This window comes from Vitis vinifera, chromosome 14 (assembly GCF_030704535.1).
Source record: "Vitis vinifera cultivar Pinot Noir 40024 chromosome 14, ASM3070453v1".
In the NCBI taxonomy this organism is placed as follows: Eukaryota; Viridiplantae; Streptophyta; class Magnoliopsida; order Vitales; family Vitaceae; genus Vitis; species Vitis vinifera.
In genome coordinates this window covers 11,034,345-11,047,151 of record NC_081818.1, presented here as the reverse complement: position 1 = coordinate 11,047,151, position 12,807 = coordinate 11,034,345, and the positions used below count along the sequence as shown (strand labels likewise).

Here is a 12,807-nt window from a genome sequence, read left to right as displayed (position 1 = left end):
ACCCCCCCCACTTATAAATATTAGCTTCCTCTCCTCATTTTAGGTCTTCTTCTCTCAATTCTCGTTCTTGTCGACGCTAGGGTTTTTCCTCCCACTCAATGGAGAAATCCATCAGATAATCCATTCGAAAATTCATTTCCTCTCGATTCATCCTTGTTTATCCCATATTCACAAGAAATCAAGAATCACAACTATTATCTTCACGTATCTACAAATCGGTAAGATTTTTTGTTGATTTTTTGGTTTAATGATGCCTTGATTTGGTGTTGTATTCCGTTTCTAATTCGGGAATGAGATACGAGATTTAGGATTTTTCCATTTCCAATTTCAGATTATTGAAGGATTTTTTTTTTCTATTAGTTTTCGGGTTGCTATTTAGGGTTTTGAATCCGTTTCTTGCGAATCTTAATAGGGGCTAAGCAGATCTTATCGTCTAATGCTTCCACTCCCTTCATATTGAGAAACGGATCTTATCGTCAAATTTTTCTAGGGTTTCATATTAACAACAGAATAACGAAGTACGTAAGTATCCCTAAATACCAAATATGTAGTTATTCATTGAAGTTCTTAGCTCGACTTCCAAGACTGTGCCACAATTTCAATTCATTGTTTGAAACATCTGGTTGATGAACCATGCTAACACCAGTATCTGTATCTTTATATATGGAAATTGCATTATTCCTGTAAAATGAAAACAAAGAAGGAGAAGTGAGGCAATATATAATAACATAGATCAAAGTAGTCATATAAATCAGCTTGTGAACAATAGCTTGGAAGGCGTGAAAGACAAACATATATGTCAGAACAAAGGATATGTTAAAATATGTTCCCCCACTAAATCTTGGTTTTCAACGAGAAAAGATGAAGATATTGTATATAACACCACTTCAACCAATCGAAAGGATAAACATTTTTGACCCAAAAGCTTATGTTGTATGCGAAATTGAATATATAAGAGGCTATATATGAATGTAAGATGGAATATTTAACAAGAAATCACATCTTCAATGAACATCCAAAAGCCTAAGTGGCAGCTAGTTTAGAGAACCATTTTGTCATAATTCTTGCAGCCAACTGCCTACAGAGCCTCTTTAGAGTTAAGAACTTCACATGCTCACCTATCTGGCTTCAGTTTCTTCCTAGCAAGATCAGAACCGCCTGCAGTTTGTCTTTCTGCAAAAGAGGAAAAAATTTAGCCTGTGAAAGAATTAAAATGAAAAACAGCATTTCAACTTACGATTTTCTCCTCTAGCTAGGACAGTTCCAAAGCTTCGAATTGGTAAATGCTTCTCTGTTAAGTCATCCTAAAATTGGAAAGACATTAGAATGAAAGTCATTATGCCAGTATAAATTTAATTCTAATGCTTTAAGATGCATATACCTCTGTAGCTTTTGGTCTTGTTAGACAGCGGGCAAAAAATTTCTTATAGGCTGTCTTCAACTTTTCTATTGGTTGAGCATTCCTAAAGCATAGAAAAATTGAATTTTGGTAAAACAAGAACATAAATAGTCTAAGAGATATAAAAACTAAAATTTTTGCAGAACAGAGATACAATTCTGTCAGAAGATCAATCCACAAAAATACATCCTAAAACTATTGACCCCTTTAGTTCCAGCCCTTCACAAACAAGTGCATGGAAAATATATTATGTTTTAGTGTAAAATTTCCAGTAATACATACGATATCTAGATAACATTATTGAAGGTTGTACACTTGAAAAGAGTCATTTGGAATAGCAGTCCATACAAGTCCAAGCAAATTTCTAGAATAAGTTATTAAAAGTTCAAAGTGAAAAAAGCTAATGGGACTTTGGAAAACAAGAAGGAAGTCATCCAATTTCAAGATCATAATCAAATGGAAGTGGGAGCATTTAATGAAAACCCAAAACAACCTTATTTTGAGAAAAATGTTAGGAAATATGATTAGTGTTAAGAAATATCATTAATTTAAATCCTATGACCATGCAGCCTTAGGTATGATGCTATAAGAAGAAAAATATTTTAAAGAAAAACATTCAACCAGATTTTAAATTCTCAGAAAGAAATCTAGTTCTTGACCAACCATGTATGAATTAAGGGCAAAATCACATTCCTAGAAGTATATATATATATATATATATATAACCTTCTCAGGAGAATTGTTGAGGTAATGGGTTTTTTAACAGAGAAAACAATGTTACCTTAGGTTTCTGATTGTCAGCTACTTGAAGCTTTGTTTGGAAGAGGGCATTGTGCTCAAGGGATGCTATGTTATCTCTCAGAGAAACTATGATAGGACCATATGCAGACAACTGGACTTTCAGTCCTCCAATTTCACTTTCCAAGAAGCTAACCCTTTCTCTCATCTGTTGAATCTTGATACTTTTTTAAGCACTTTCATCCTCAAGATTCTCACACACTCCAGTAAGCTCATGCACCTTATTTTCAAACAGAACTTCACTGACAGAGGAAGCCTGAAGATCAAAGTAGAATGTTGTAGCTTCAGCCTCCCATAGTTCAAAGTCATTGCTTCTTTCATGAAGCTCTGAATTCAACTTCTCTCCTCTGATTCTATATTCTTCAATTTCTTCATGTAACATATCCAATTCAGACTCCAAGTTCCCATTCATCTTGCGAAGACATTCAATTTCCCTGTTCTGACTTGTGTTTTCTTCAGATAGTTCAAGAATCTGCTTTTCTGAATTTTCTCTTAGAACTTCTGATTTTTCACATTCCCTCTTCAATTCCTCAACAGTGCCAAATAATTCTGCAGTCAAGTCCTGTGCAGCTTTGAGCTTCTGTTTTGCTTCTGAAAGATCCTTTTCCTTCTGGCTTAACAAATCTTTTCCAACTGAAAGTTGATTGTTCAACTGATCACTTAAATTTGTAACTTCATGCAGCTCCTTGTCCAACTTCTCAACAAGCCCTTTCAGATGTAAATTTTCAGTTTCTTACAGTCCCAATTTCTCTGTCAAAATTCCCACCTCCTCCCCAAGGTCACTGTTAACCCCATGGAAATTGCCAAAATCTTCAGCAAGTGCTTTTAGTTCCCCTACCTTCTCAGACCAGAAGTTGTTCAAAACCAAAGACAGGTTACTGAGGGCAACAGCTTCATGGAGAATAGCACTGTTTTCCTCTTCCAACATGCACTTCTCCTTCTTCACATCTGATAATTTTTTTGACAGATATCTATTTTCTTCAATCTCCTTCTAATTTTCTTCCTTCAATTCTACGTTGGCTCTTTGAAAATCTACCAGCTTCTTGCATAAACTCTCCACATCACACTTTACTCCCTCCAGGTGGTCTCTCTTGCTCACTTCTAGCCCCAACTGCCGGTTCATCTCTAGAAGCTCATGTTTCTTGTTTTGCAGCACCAAAAGCTGCTGTGCTGTGATATTCAATTCCTGATCAAGTGTTTTATTCTCTAACTCAACTTCTGCACCATCTACTCTCAATTGCTGAAGTACAGTTAAAAGAACGGAGTTCTCAACTTGTATAGTTAACAGAAAGTGGCACATAAGGACTTCAGATTTAGTGCTTAGTCATGCCAAATTCTCATGAATTTCAATAATTGGTTCAATATATATATATATATATATATATATATATACATATTTTACTTGATCCTTGCGTTATTCCCTTGCTTCTTTCTCACCAGGATTACTTATCCAGCACCAAATGGTTGTTTAATTTGCATATCAGTTCTTTATCATGTGAAGTATGAGGTTGTGAATGTGCAATTGGACATTTTTTTATGTTCTCTACAGGCAAATTTATTTTCTACTGGTTATATGAAAGTTTAATTTTGTTTGACTCTAGAAATGCATTGAGGAATTCTGCATTCTTGTTGCTTCCATATTATGATAGCACAAAAACTTAGGTGGATATAAAGGAAGAGATAATCCTGAAAAATTAGAATTTATTTGCATGGCCTCATGATAATTTGTATAATGATTCTTGGAATGTTTTGTTTTTTTTTTCTGGTTATTACTTTTTAGAATATTCTTTGTTTGCTTTTGTTTGCATTGTTTTCTGTTTTTTTTTTTTTTTTCTTCTTATTTTCTTCTCACTTGCTGTAGGTTGTCCATATAAACTGCATGTGTCTGTCGGTTGCACTGCTCTCGATGCTTTTCTATTACATTTATTTTCCTATTAATGGAAACTATGTTGACATCTTGCAATTCTTGGAGGTTAACCTAAATACAATCTTGCCTTTTAAACCCTTGCTTCAAGCCCTATCCAAACTTTAGGTTATTAATTTAGGTTTGAATGTTTTACTTATAGACTTTATTTTATATTAAGAAAAATGACATCAGAAGAAGGGGAAAACGTTTCCATGCCAAGTGTGGGTTCAACTCCAATTATAAGCAGTACTTCAACTACTGATGGAACCTTGGTATCTAAAAGAAGAAAGTTGACTTCGGTTGTTTGGAATGATTTTGATAAAAGGGAAAGTTTAAGGCCGATAGCAAGAATGTGACAAAACACTTACATGTACACATAGATAGGTGCATGAAACGAAGAAATGTTGATATTAGGCAACAATTATTGGCAGTAGAGAGAAAAGGTAATGGAAAAGTTCAAATTGGTGGTTTTACCTTTGATCAAGAAATCTCAAGAGAGAAGCTTGCACGTGCAATTATCTTGCATGAGTACCCACTTTCAATCGTTGACCATGTGGGGTTTAGAGAATTTGCTACTAGTCTCCAACCCTTGTTTAAGATGGTTTCCCACAATACGATTAAGGGTGATATAATGAAGATTTATGAGGTTGAGAAAGATAAGATGATTAGCTACTTAGAGAAACTTCAAAGTAGAGTTGCTATCACAACTAATATGTGGACATCAAATCAAAAGAAAGGCTACATGGCTATCATTGTACATTACATTGATGAGTCTTGGTTACTACACCATCATATTGTAAGATTAGTTATGTTATTTTTTTTTAACTTCCAAAGTGTTTTTTTATTTGATCCTTTAATGATATTGTTTGTGTTAATGATATTTTTTATTCTTAATTTAGGTTTTTTTATGTGCCTCCTCCACACACAAAAGAAGTTCTTTCAGATGTATTAATGGATTTCTTGTTGGATTGGAATATGGATAGAAAAGTTTCTACAGTCATTGTGGATAATTGCTCAAGTAATGACGGAATGATCAATATCTTGGTGGAGAAAATATGTTTGAGTGATTCACTCTTATTGAATGGAAAATTTTTCCACATGCGATGTGCGGCACATGTGTTGAACTTAATTGTTAAGGAAGGTTTGGATGTCACTGAAGTAGAAATTGAAAAAATTCGTGAGAGTGTTGCATATTGGTCAGCAACCCCATCAAGAATGGAAAAGTTTGAAGATGCAGCTCGCCAATTGCGTATTCCATGCAATAAGAAGTTAAGTCTTGATTGTAAGACACGATGGAATTCCACATACTTGATGTTATCAATTGCTATAACATATAAAGATGTGTTCCCACGTTTGAAGCAACGTGAAAAATACTACATGGTTGTGCCATCAGAGGAAGAATGGAATATGGCAAAGGAAATATGTGGAAGATTGAAATTGTTTTACAACATAACAGAGTTGTTCTCAGGACAAAATTATCCCACTGCAAATACTTTCTTCATCAAAGTGTGCGAAATCAAAGAGGCATTGTATGATTGGCTGATATGCTCAAATGATGTTGTGAAAACGATGACATCAAGTATGTTGCAAAAGTTTGACAAGTATTGGAGTGGGTGTCATATTGTGATGGCAATAGCAGCTATATTTGACCCAAGATACAAGATAAAGATTTTAGAGTTTTACTTTCTACTAATGTATGGGTCTGAAGCTTCAAATGAGATAGAAAAAATCTGTGGAATGTGTTATGAGTTGCTTTCTGAGTATCAATCAAAGTCTAATTTGGGGCAAAAAACTTCATCCTATGGTACTTCATCAGGTTCAACTCTTTTGGAGTTAAACTATGATGAACAAGATCCTCTTTCAAAGTTTGACTTATTTGTTCATAGTACCATTGGAGAAAGTCATACGAAGTCGGAGTTAGATTATTACTTAGAGGAGTCTATTTTGCCAAGGAATTCAAATTTTGATGTTTTAAGTTGGTGGAAGACAAATGGTATAAAGTATCCGACTTTGCAAATGATTGTTCGTGATATCTATGCTATTATAGTATCTACAGTTGCATCTGAGTAAGCCTTTAGCACGGGTGGTAGGGTGGTATCAAAACATCGCAGTAGGCTTCATCCAGATACTTTGGAGGCCTTAATGTGTGCTCAAAGTTGGTTATGGAAGGAAAAAGAAGGTAACCGATTTACATAATTATCAATTTTATGAATTGTTTTTTATTAAAATATTTAGTAAAGTTTTCTAATATTTTTTTTGGTGTTTTTTTTTACTAGGTGATTCATCAATTCATGACTCACAGCCCCAACTCACAATGATGGATGAAAATGATGATTTACTTGTGCTTTAGATTTTTTACTTAAGATGATGTTAGAGACATTTTTTCTTTCTTTTTTGCTAACAATTTCTTTGTAATGTCTTTTTTTTTTTTTTTTTTTTTCAGTGTTGTTAAGCTTATGGATATATTTTAATTTTGGATATTATATTTTGGCATGTCTTCTATGATGTTAATTACCATGGTTGTAACTAAGAACCACATTCTTTACAATCAAGTTCAAGACTTGCAAGGTAGAGTCCTTGTACCTTGAATTAATCAAGAAGTTTGGTATTATATTGGAAAAAATTTGGCTGCTAGAGTTGTCATACTCATAGGCCATAAGACCTTTTTTATGATAACCATTTTATAATAGCTTCTTCATTGAACAGTTTGACAGTTGTTACCTCCCTCCTCGAGAAATATGGGATTGACCCAAAACAAATTGGTCGACTGGAAGTAGGCAGCGAGACTGTGATAGACAAAAGCAAATCCATTAAGACTTTCCTGATGCAAATTTTCGAGGTATTTTTCCAAATCATTGTGATACATGTGCTCATCTCATTTGAAATTGTTTCCTATCTCTTATGGGCTAAGCGTGATTAGACCTCTTGAACATATGGTTATGGTGGTTTTGAACATCAATGATTGAGGAACATATGGTGGGGTTCAGGGCTTTATCCAATTCAGGCACAAGTTAGACTCATTAATTCATTGACTCAATGTTGGCTCATAGATATGCAACGTTATTTTGTTACTGTTAGAAAAATTTAAGCCTCACCTTGTTTCGACCCATTTTGATAATATGAAAACCTAAGATTTTTCCCTATGATAGAAAATATTATATTTTAGCTGGTATTGCAGAGGTTTCTTAATGGCTATAGTGGTTCATAACAAAGAATGCCACTGTTTCCATCTGTTTGGTATTTGATTAAGGTTTTACTTGTTTTTTCTTGCATGCTCCCTTTCTTTGTTATTAAAATCTTCAGCTTTAGACATTTCACTTCAACCTTATCTGCATGTACCTCTTTGCTATAGATCTTCCCTTACACCAGGATTGGTTTGATGCAGTTTTTCTATGTTTTATTATTGTTAGATCTCTGTTTTTTCATGCATTTATATGGCTCTTTCCTCATGTAAAATAAGTAGGAATGTGGAAATAATGACATCGAAGGTGTTGATTCAAGTAATGCATGCTATGGGGGAACTGCAACTTCATTCAACTGTGTCAACTAGGTGGAGAGTAGTTCATGGGATGGACGCTATGGACTTGTTGTTTGCACAGACAGTGCGGTATGAACATCTACTTTAGACTATTTTGGACTACTATTCTGATAAAAAAAAATAATTGGACTACTATGACTTTAAACTTGCTTTGTTTGTCTTAAAAATATTGGTTAATGCATAGTAATCATCTTTATTGCTGAAAGCAAGGATGAAGGACTTGTATTTAAAAAATTCTATGATATTTAGAGCACAAAAATTTTCACATAACTTGACATCAGTATCGAGAAGTACAAGGTTACAGCAGTGGGGCTTTTGAGTCTTTTGGTGCATGTACTGGGTTGGGTTTAGTCTTATTTGTGCATCAAAATATATCTAGATTTAAATCTTCTTCATGTGTTATAAGCTAGCAATGTTCTATTCCTTACTGGAGGTTTCCTTTATCAGGTTTATGCAGAAGAACTAGCTAGGCCTACTAGAGGAGCAGCTGCTATTGCTATGCTAGTAGGGCCTGATGCTCCTATTACATTTGAAAGCAAATTGAGGGGAAGTCATATGTCACATGCATATGATTTTCACAAGCCTAATCTTGCTAGTGGATATCTGGTAATACTTCTTGCTCCCTCTTTTCCCTTTGTGTTGTTGTCAATTGTCTTGCATTGCCAACATTGACGTTTTTTGTAAGTTGTGAAGTATAGCATATTCTTTAATTTGTAATTGAGGTCTAAGAGAATGATAGAGGCCATTTGAATTTATAATATTATTAATGTGCATTTCAATTCATGGAATTTATTATTTGAAAATCAACATTGCCAATTTGATGCACTAGAAAAATATATAATTCATGAAGTTTATTGAAATTTATGGTATATTTGTCTCAATCACCATTATGTTTCAATATCTGATAATTTATTCTGCAAAGTGAGCCTTCTGCTTGAGAAGATGTTTCTTGAGAGAAACTTTGATTACTCCATTCTAACTTGTCAAAATAAATATTGGAGTACAGTCAACATGCTACCTTGAAGACATTTAGATATGAACCACTTTTACTTGGGTCACAGTCTCATAAGCATATGTTTTATCAAAGAATGTAGGATTTCTTAGCATAACTTTTCCTAATCAATGATATATGCTTCACTTTTCTGCAAAAACAGTTCTGTAAAATAAAGGAACGGTTTTGTGAAATAAAGTAAAAAGTAACATAGAAACCTCCATTATTGAAACCGATAACACTCTTTCTTATGATTGCTCCATGATATGCATGTGCTCTTTTCTTACCTGAGTTACCTCTTTCATGGTTTGCATGTAAATGGGTTAAGTGAACCTTGGTATTAAGAATGCTTATGAAACCAAGAAACTAAAAAACTTACTCTTAAAAAGTTCACTGATAAGTGCCTTTGTAAAGAAACTACTTGATTTTTATTGTGCTGGTTTTTTGTGAAACCCATTTCCATGGTTTTGTGCATGGCTTGTTTCTTATACCCCAATTTTCAGTTTTTTCACTTATAAAAATTATGTTTCCAGGTTGTCGATGGGAAGCTTTCACAGACTTGTTATCTGATGGCACTTGATTCTTGCAATAAACTTTTGTGTTCCAAGTAAGTAGTTATTTAAATGGAAGCATTTTCCTCTCTTCTAACTTGGATTTTGGTGGTTATTTATACCATGCAAATGCATCATCTTCTTGCTTTCTATAGGTATGAGAAATTGGAGGGCAAGCAATTTTCCATTGCTGATGCTGACTACTTTGTATTTCACTCTCCATATAATAAGGTAGTTTATTTGGTGCCATGTTATTTTGGAATTTGGTATTTTTCTTTCTGGTTTTTTTAATTGCATTCTGTAGTACTTGAAGTAGTAATTTATTTGATTTTTTCCTTGAATTGTTGTAGCTTGTATAGAAAATTTTTGCTCGATTAGTGTTTAATGATGTTGTGAGAAATGCCAGGTTCTAATCGTTTCTTTATTTGGTCTGTTTTATTCTTTTAACTTCATTCTTTGCAATTTTGTCCTAGGTGGTATGCCAAAAGATTTCTACATCCTGACATTGTGGCGCCATATGACTATATATTTATCTGGGATGAAGATCTAGGAGTTGAGTATTTTAATGCAGAAGAGTGAGTGTTGGACATAAATATCTTTTTTATGGCATTTGTGTTTCAGTCTACCCAACTTATGTCATTTTCCAATTCCAGATATATAAGACTAGTGAGGAAATATGGCTTGGAGATTTCACAACCTGGTTTAGAACCTAATAAAGGGTTAACATGGCAGATGACAAAAAGAAGAGGTGATCGAGAAGTCCACAAGTAAGAATAAACATTAACACCAAAGTTCCCTTTCATTTGTTACTTATTATAGATTAATGGAATGACCTTTTCTCCTTGTTTTTCCCCCATTTTTCTACCAGAGAAACAGAGGAGAAACCGGGCTGGTGCCCTAGCCCACATTTGCCTCCCTGTGCAGCATATGAAAAGCTTTGAGCAGTACTGTTGTTATTTCTTCTGTTCATTCCCACTCCTGCATGGTCTGATAATGGATTAGAAACAAAATTATTAGTTTTCCTTTTCCAAATGCAGGTTTGTTGAGATCATGGCTCCTGTATTTTCTAGAGATGCATGGCGGTGTGTGTGGCATATGCTTCAGGTATATATATCCTCAAATTTAGAATTAGTAAGTTCTCAATTGCTCCAGTTGACCTGTTACTATCAAGTTTAAGTGTCTTTCTGTGGGAATTGCAGAATGACCAGGTACATGGTTGGGGTCTTGACTTTGCTCTCAGAAGATGTGTAGAGGTACTGACCTATGTCTGCCTACTTCTAATTCTCTTATATTATTTGTTTGTTAGCATGCATGATCATATTGGAACTTCCTCGTCTTTGAAACAACCTGCCCATGAGAAAATTGGAGTTGTAGATTCTCAATGGATCGTTCATCAAACTGTTCCCTTGCTCGGGAACCAGGTAAATCATCTTCAGAAAAATTTTCTACTACATTTTTATTTATATAAACGTTTTGTAATGAAAAGATCTATGAAATAGAATACTGGAGTAACCATTATGTTTTTATAGGGGCAAGCGGAGAATGGGAAGGCACCATGGCAAGGGGTTAGTTACACCTTTTTCTTCACAACATACTTGGTTTCCATTTTATAGCAGAGCTAACATTATGCTTACAGACTCTTGTCTCCTGCTTTCCTTTCATGTGCTCATGTACCTTCAATTTTCTTTAGTGCTATCAAATTTTCAAATGCAAGAACCTTATATTGCATCTTACAAAAATGCTGGACATGATTTCTTTATTTTAAAATTTATTTTTTATTGGGTTTATAGTTGTTATTGTATTGCATTAATTGGTGATTCCAATAATTGTTTACGGGATATTTCTGTCTTTATTGGTTCCAGGTGAGGGAGAGGTGTAAAAAAGAGTGGACCATGTTTCGAGTTCGCATGACCAATGCCAAAAAAGCATATTACAAGGATATGGGAATTAATCCTACCAATTCCACAGCTGACTAGGGGATGACCCTCACAGAAGCTAACCTGTATACAATCATAATTACCACTGTTCTTAGGGTTTATTTTATTTTATTTTATTTAATAATAGCGATCATTTTTTAGTATCCCAAAGGTTACTGATGAGAGTGCTTTGATCTTCCATGCTGCTAGAAGTGAATTGGGTACCCGGGTGGCAGGTGAAAGAGAAAAAAAGTCAATTATTCATTTCTATCATCGTCTATTCATTTTTGTTCTCTCTTTCACACATTGATATGTAGACATTAAATGGGCATGAAAGTTCCTCCTTCATGGGCCATTATAGATGAAATATGAATCAAAGTTAATGCTAGCAATCCTGGGAATATGCAAATTCATCTCATATGACTATCCAAATTGATCTGACGTACATCTTCAAATCAACAAAAGATGAAAACCCCAGCCCAACCTAGCCCAGCCCCGCCCCGCCTCGCCCCTACAACACATACCCGGGTCGGGACGGGCTGGGGATGGGATTTAATTTTAACTCTATAACGAGGATGGGAATGCCCCGCCCCGCCCCGGGTTTGGGACGGGTTTGGGAAATAACTAAATATTTTGGGACGGGAATGGGATAGGGGTGACCCGTCTCAAACCCGCCCATTGCCATTCCTAAACCCAAGTACAAACCAATGTCACGTGAAGAATGTTGAGGCACGTGTGTGGCAGTGTTCGTGTTAGAGCAGCAAAAAAATGCATGAAGTGGTTGTAAGGTTCATTAATGAAGTGAAGAAATTAAGAAAGAGAGTGAGAATGAGAGAACGAGAAGGATAAGTGGTAAGAAAGAGGTGTGCGGGCTTAGGTGGTGAGCCCATTAAAGGATGATGGTGAGGCGAGACCAATGACAGGGTAAGGTTGTTAGAGACACTATGGTTGGGTGATCCTAAGGGAGTCGAGAAAGAGAGATAGATAGTGAACAAGTTAAAGGGAGAGAAAGAGAGGGTGTGCCAAAAGGGACGACATTGGTGATGGTAATGACATTGCCAACAACAGTTTTGTCCACAATAGTGACTGGTGGTAAAGGTGTGACACAATGAGGAAGGCGATTGTGGGGTTTTCATGGGGATGAGAGAGATAAGGGAAATTAAGAAGGAAAAAAATGGTTATCGTAGAGAGTCAGAATGAGGTCAGAAAGTAAGATTCGGTGTGGGCCCTCTATTTTATTCTCATAACACATATTATTCATCATGCTTGGTCATTCTTGCCTTGCTTTTTCACATAGTATGCGCGTAAGATCCCTTTCTACTTAACTGTTTATCATGCTCCTTGGTGGTTTGCTTGTTATTCAACTTGAAATTGACTCTTGGGCCACTTTTGGAAACTTTTTTGAGGGATTTTTTTTATCTATAGTGTGATTTTAGTGGCAACCTAGGTTATCCTAAAGTTTCAACATGTTTAAAACTCGATCAGGCTCTTTTTAGTGAATTGAGACATTTTTAAGGTCAAATCAGACATGGGAAACTGACTCAGTTGATTCAACAAGTCAAAACAATCAGTTCATCCAGTTGAACCAATCGAACCAACCGGTCGACTGGTTGCAATTGGTTGAATTGGTTATCTCGATCAATTCGTTATGTTTTTAAGTTTTCTCCCTCATTTCAAATTTGATTCAAGTGTCATTTTTCTTTTTTGT

The 12,807-nt window shown here is 35.1% G+C and overlaps 3 long non-coding RNA genes and 1 pseudogene across 3 annotated transcripts; all 4 read left to right on the top strand.

Annotated features, from left to right (window-relative positions):
- The first annotated feature begins 6,178 nt into the window (after positions 1-6,178).
- Positions 6,179-6,608, top strand: LOC132255109 (uncharacterized). The gene is made up of 2 exons (XR_009467702.1): positions 6,179-6,282; positions 6,380-6,608. It is a non-coding gene; the product is annotated as an uncharacterized LOC132255109 (long non-coding RNA).
- An 11-nt stretch (positions 6,609-6,619) lies between these two features.
- On the top strand, positions 6,620-8,313 carry LOC104877350 (hydroxymethylglutaryl-CoA synthase-like; annotated as a pseudogene).
- A 1,269-nt stretch (positions 8,314-9,582) lies between these two features.
- LOC100254498 (uncharacterized) lies at positions 9,583-10,366 on the top strand. Its single transcript, XR_009467701.1, has 4 exons — positions 9,583-9,758; positions 9,837-9,950; positions 10,052-10,127; positions 10,221-10,366. It is a non-coding gene; the product is annotated as an uncharacterized LOC100254498 (long non-coding RNA).
- A 344-nt stretch (positions 10,367-10,710) lies between these two features.
- Positions 10,711-11,491, top strand: LOC132255110 (uncharacterized). The gene is made up of 2 exons (XR_009467703.1): positions 10,711-10,748; positions 11,046-11,491. It is a non-coding gene; the product is annotated as an uncharacterized LOC132255110 (long non-coding RNA).
- The last annotated feature ends 1,316 nt before the right edge of the window (positions 11,492-12,807 follow it).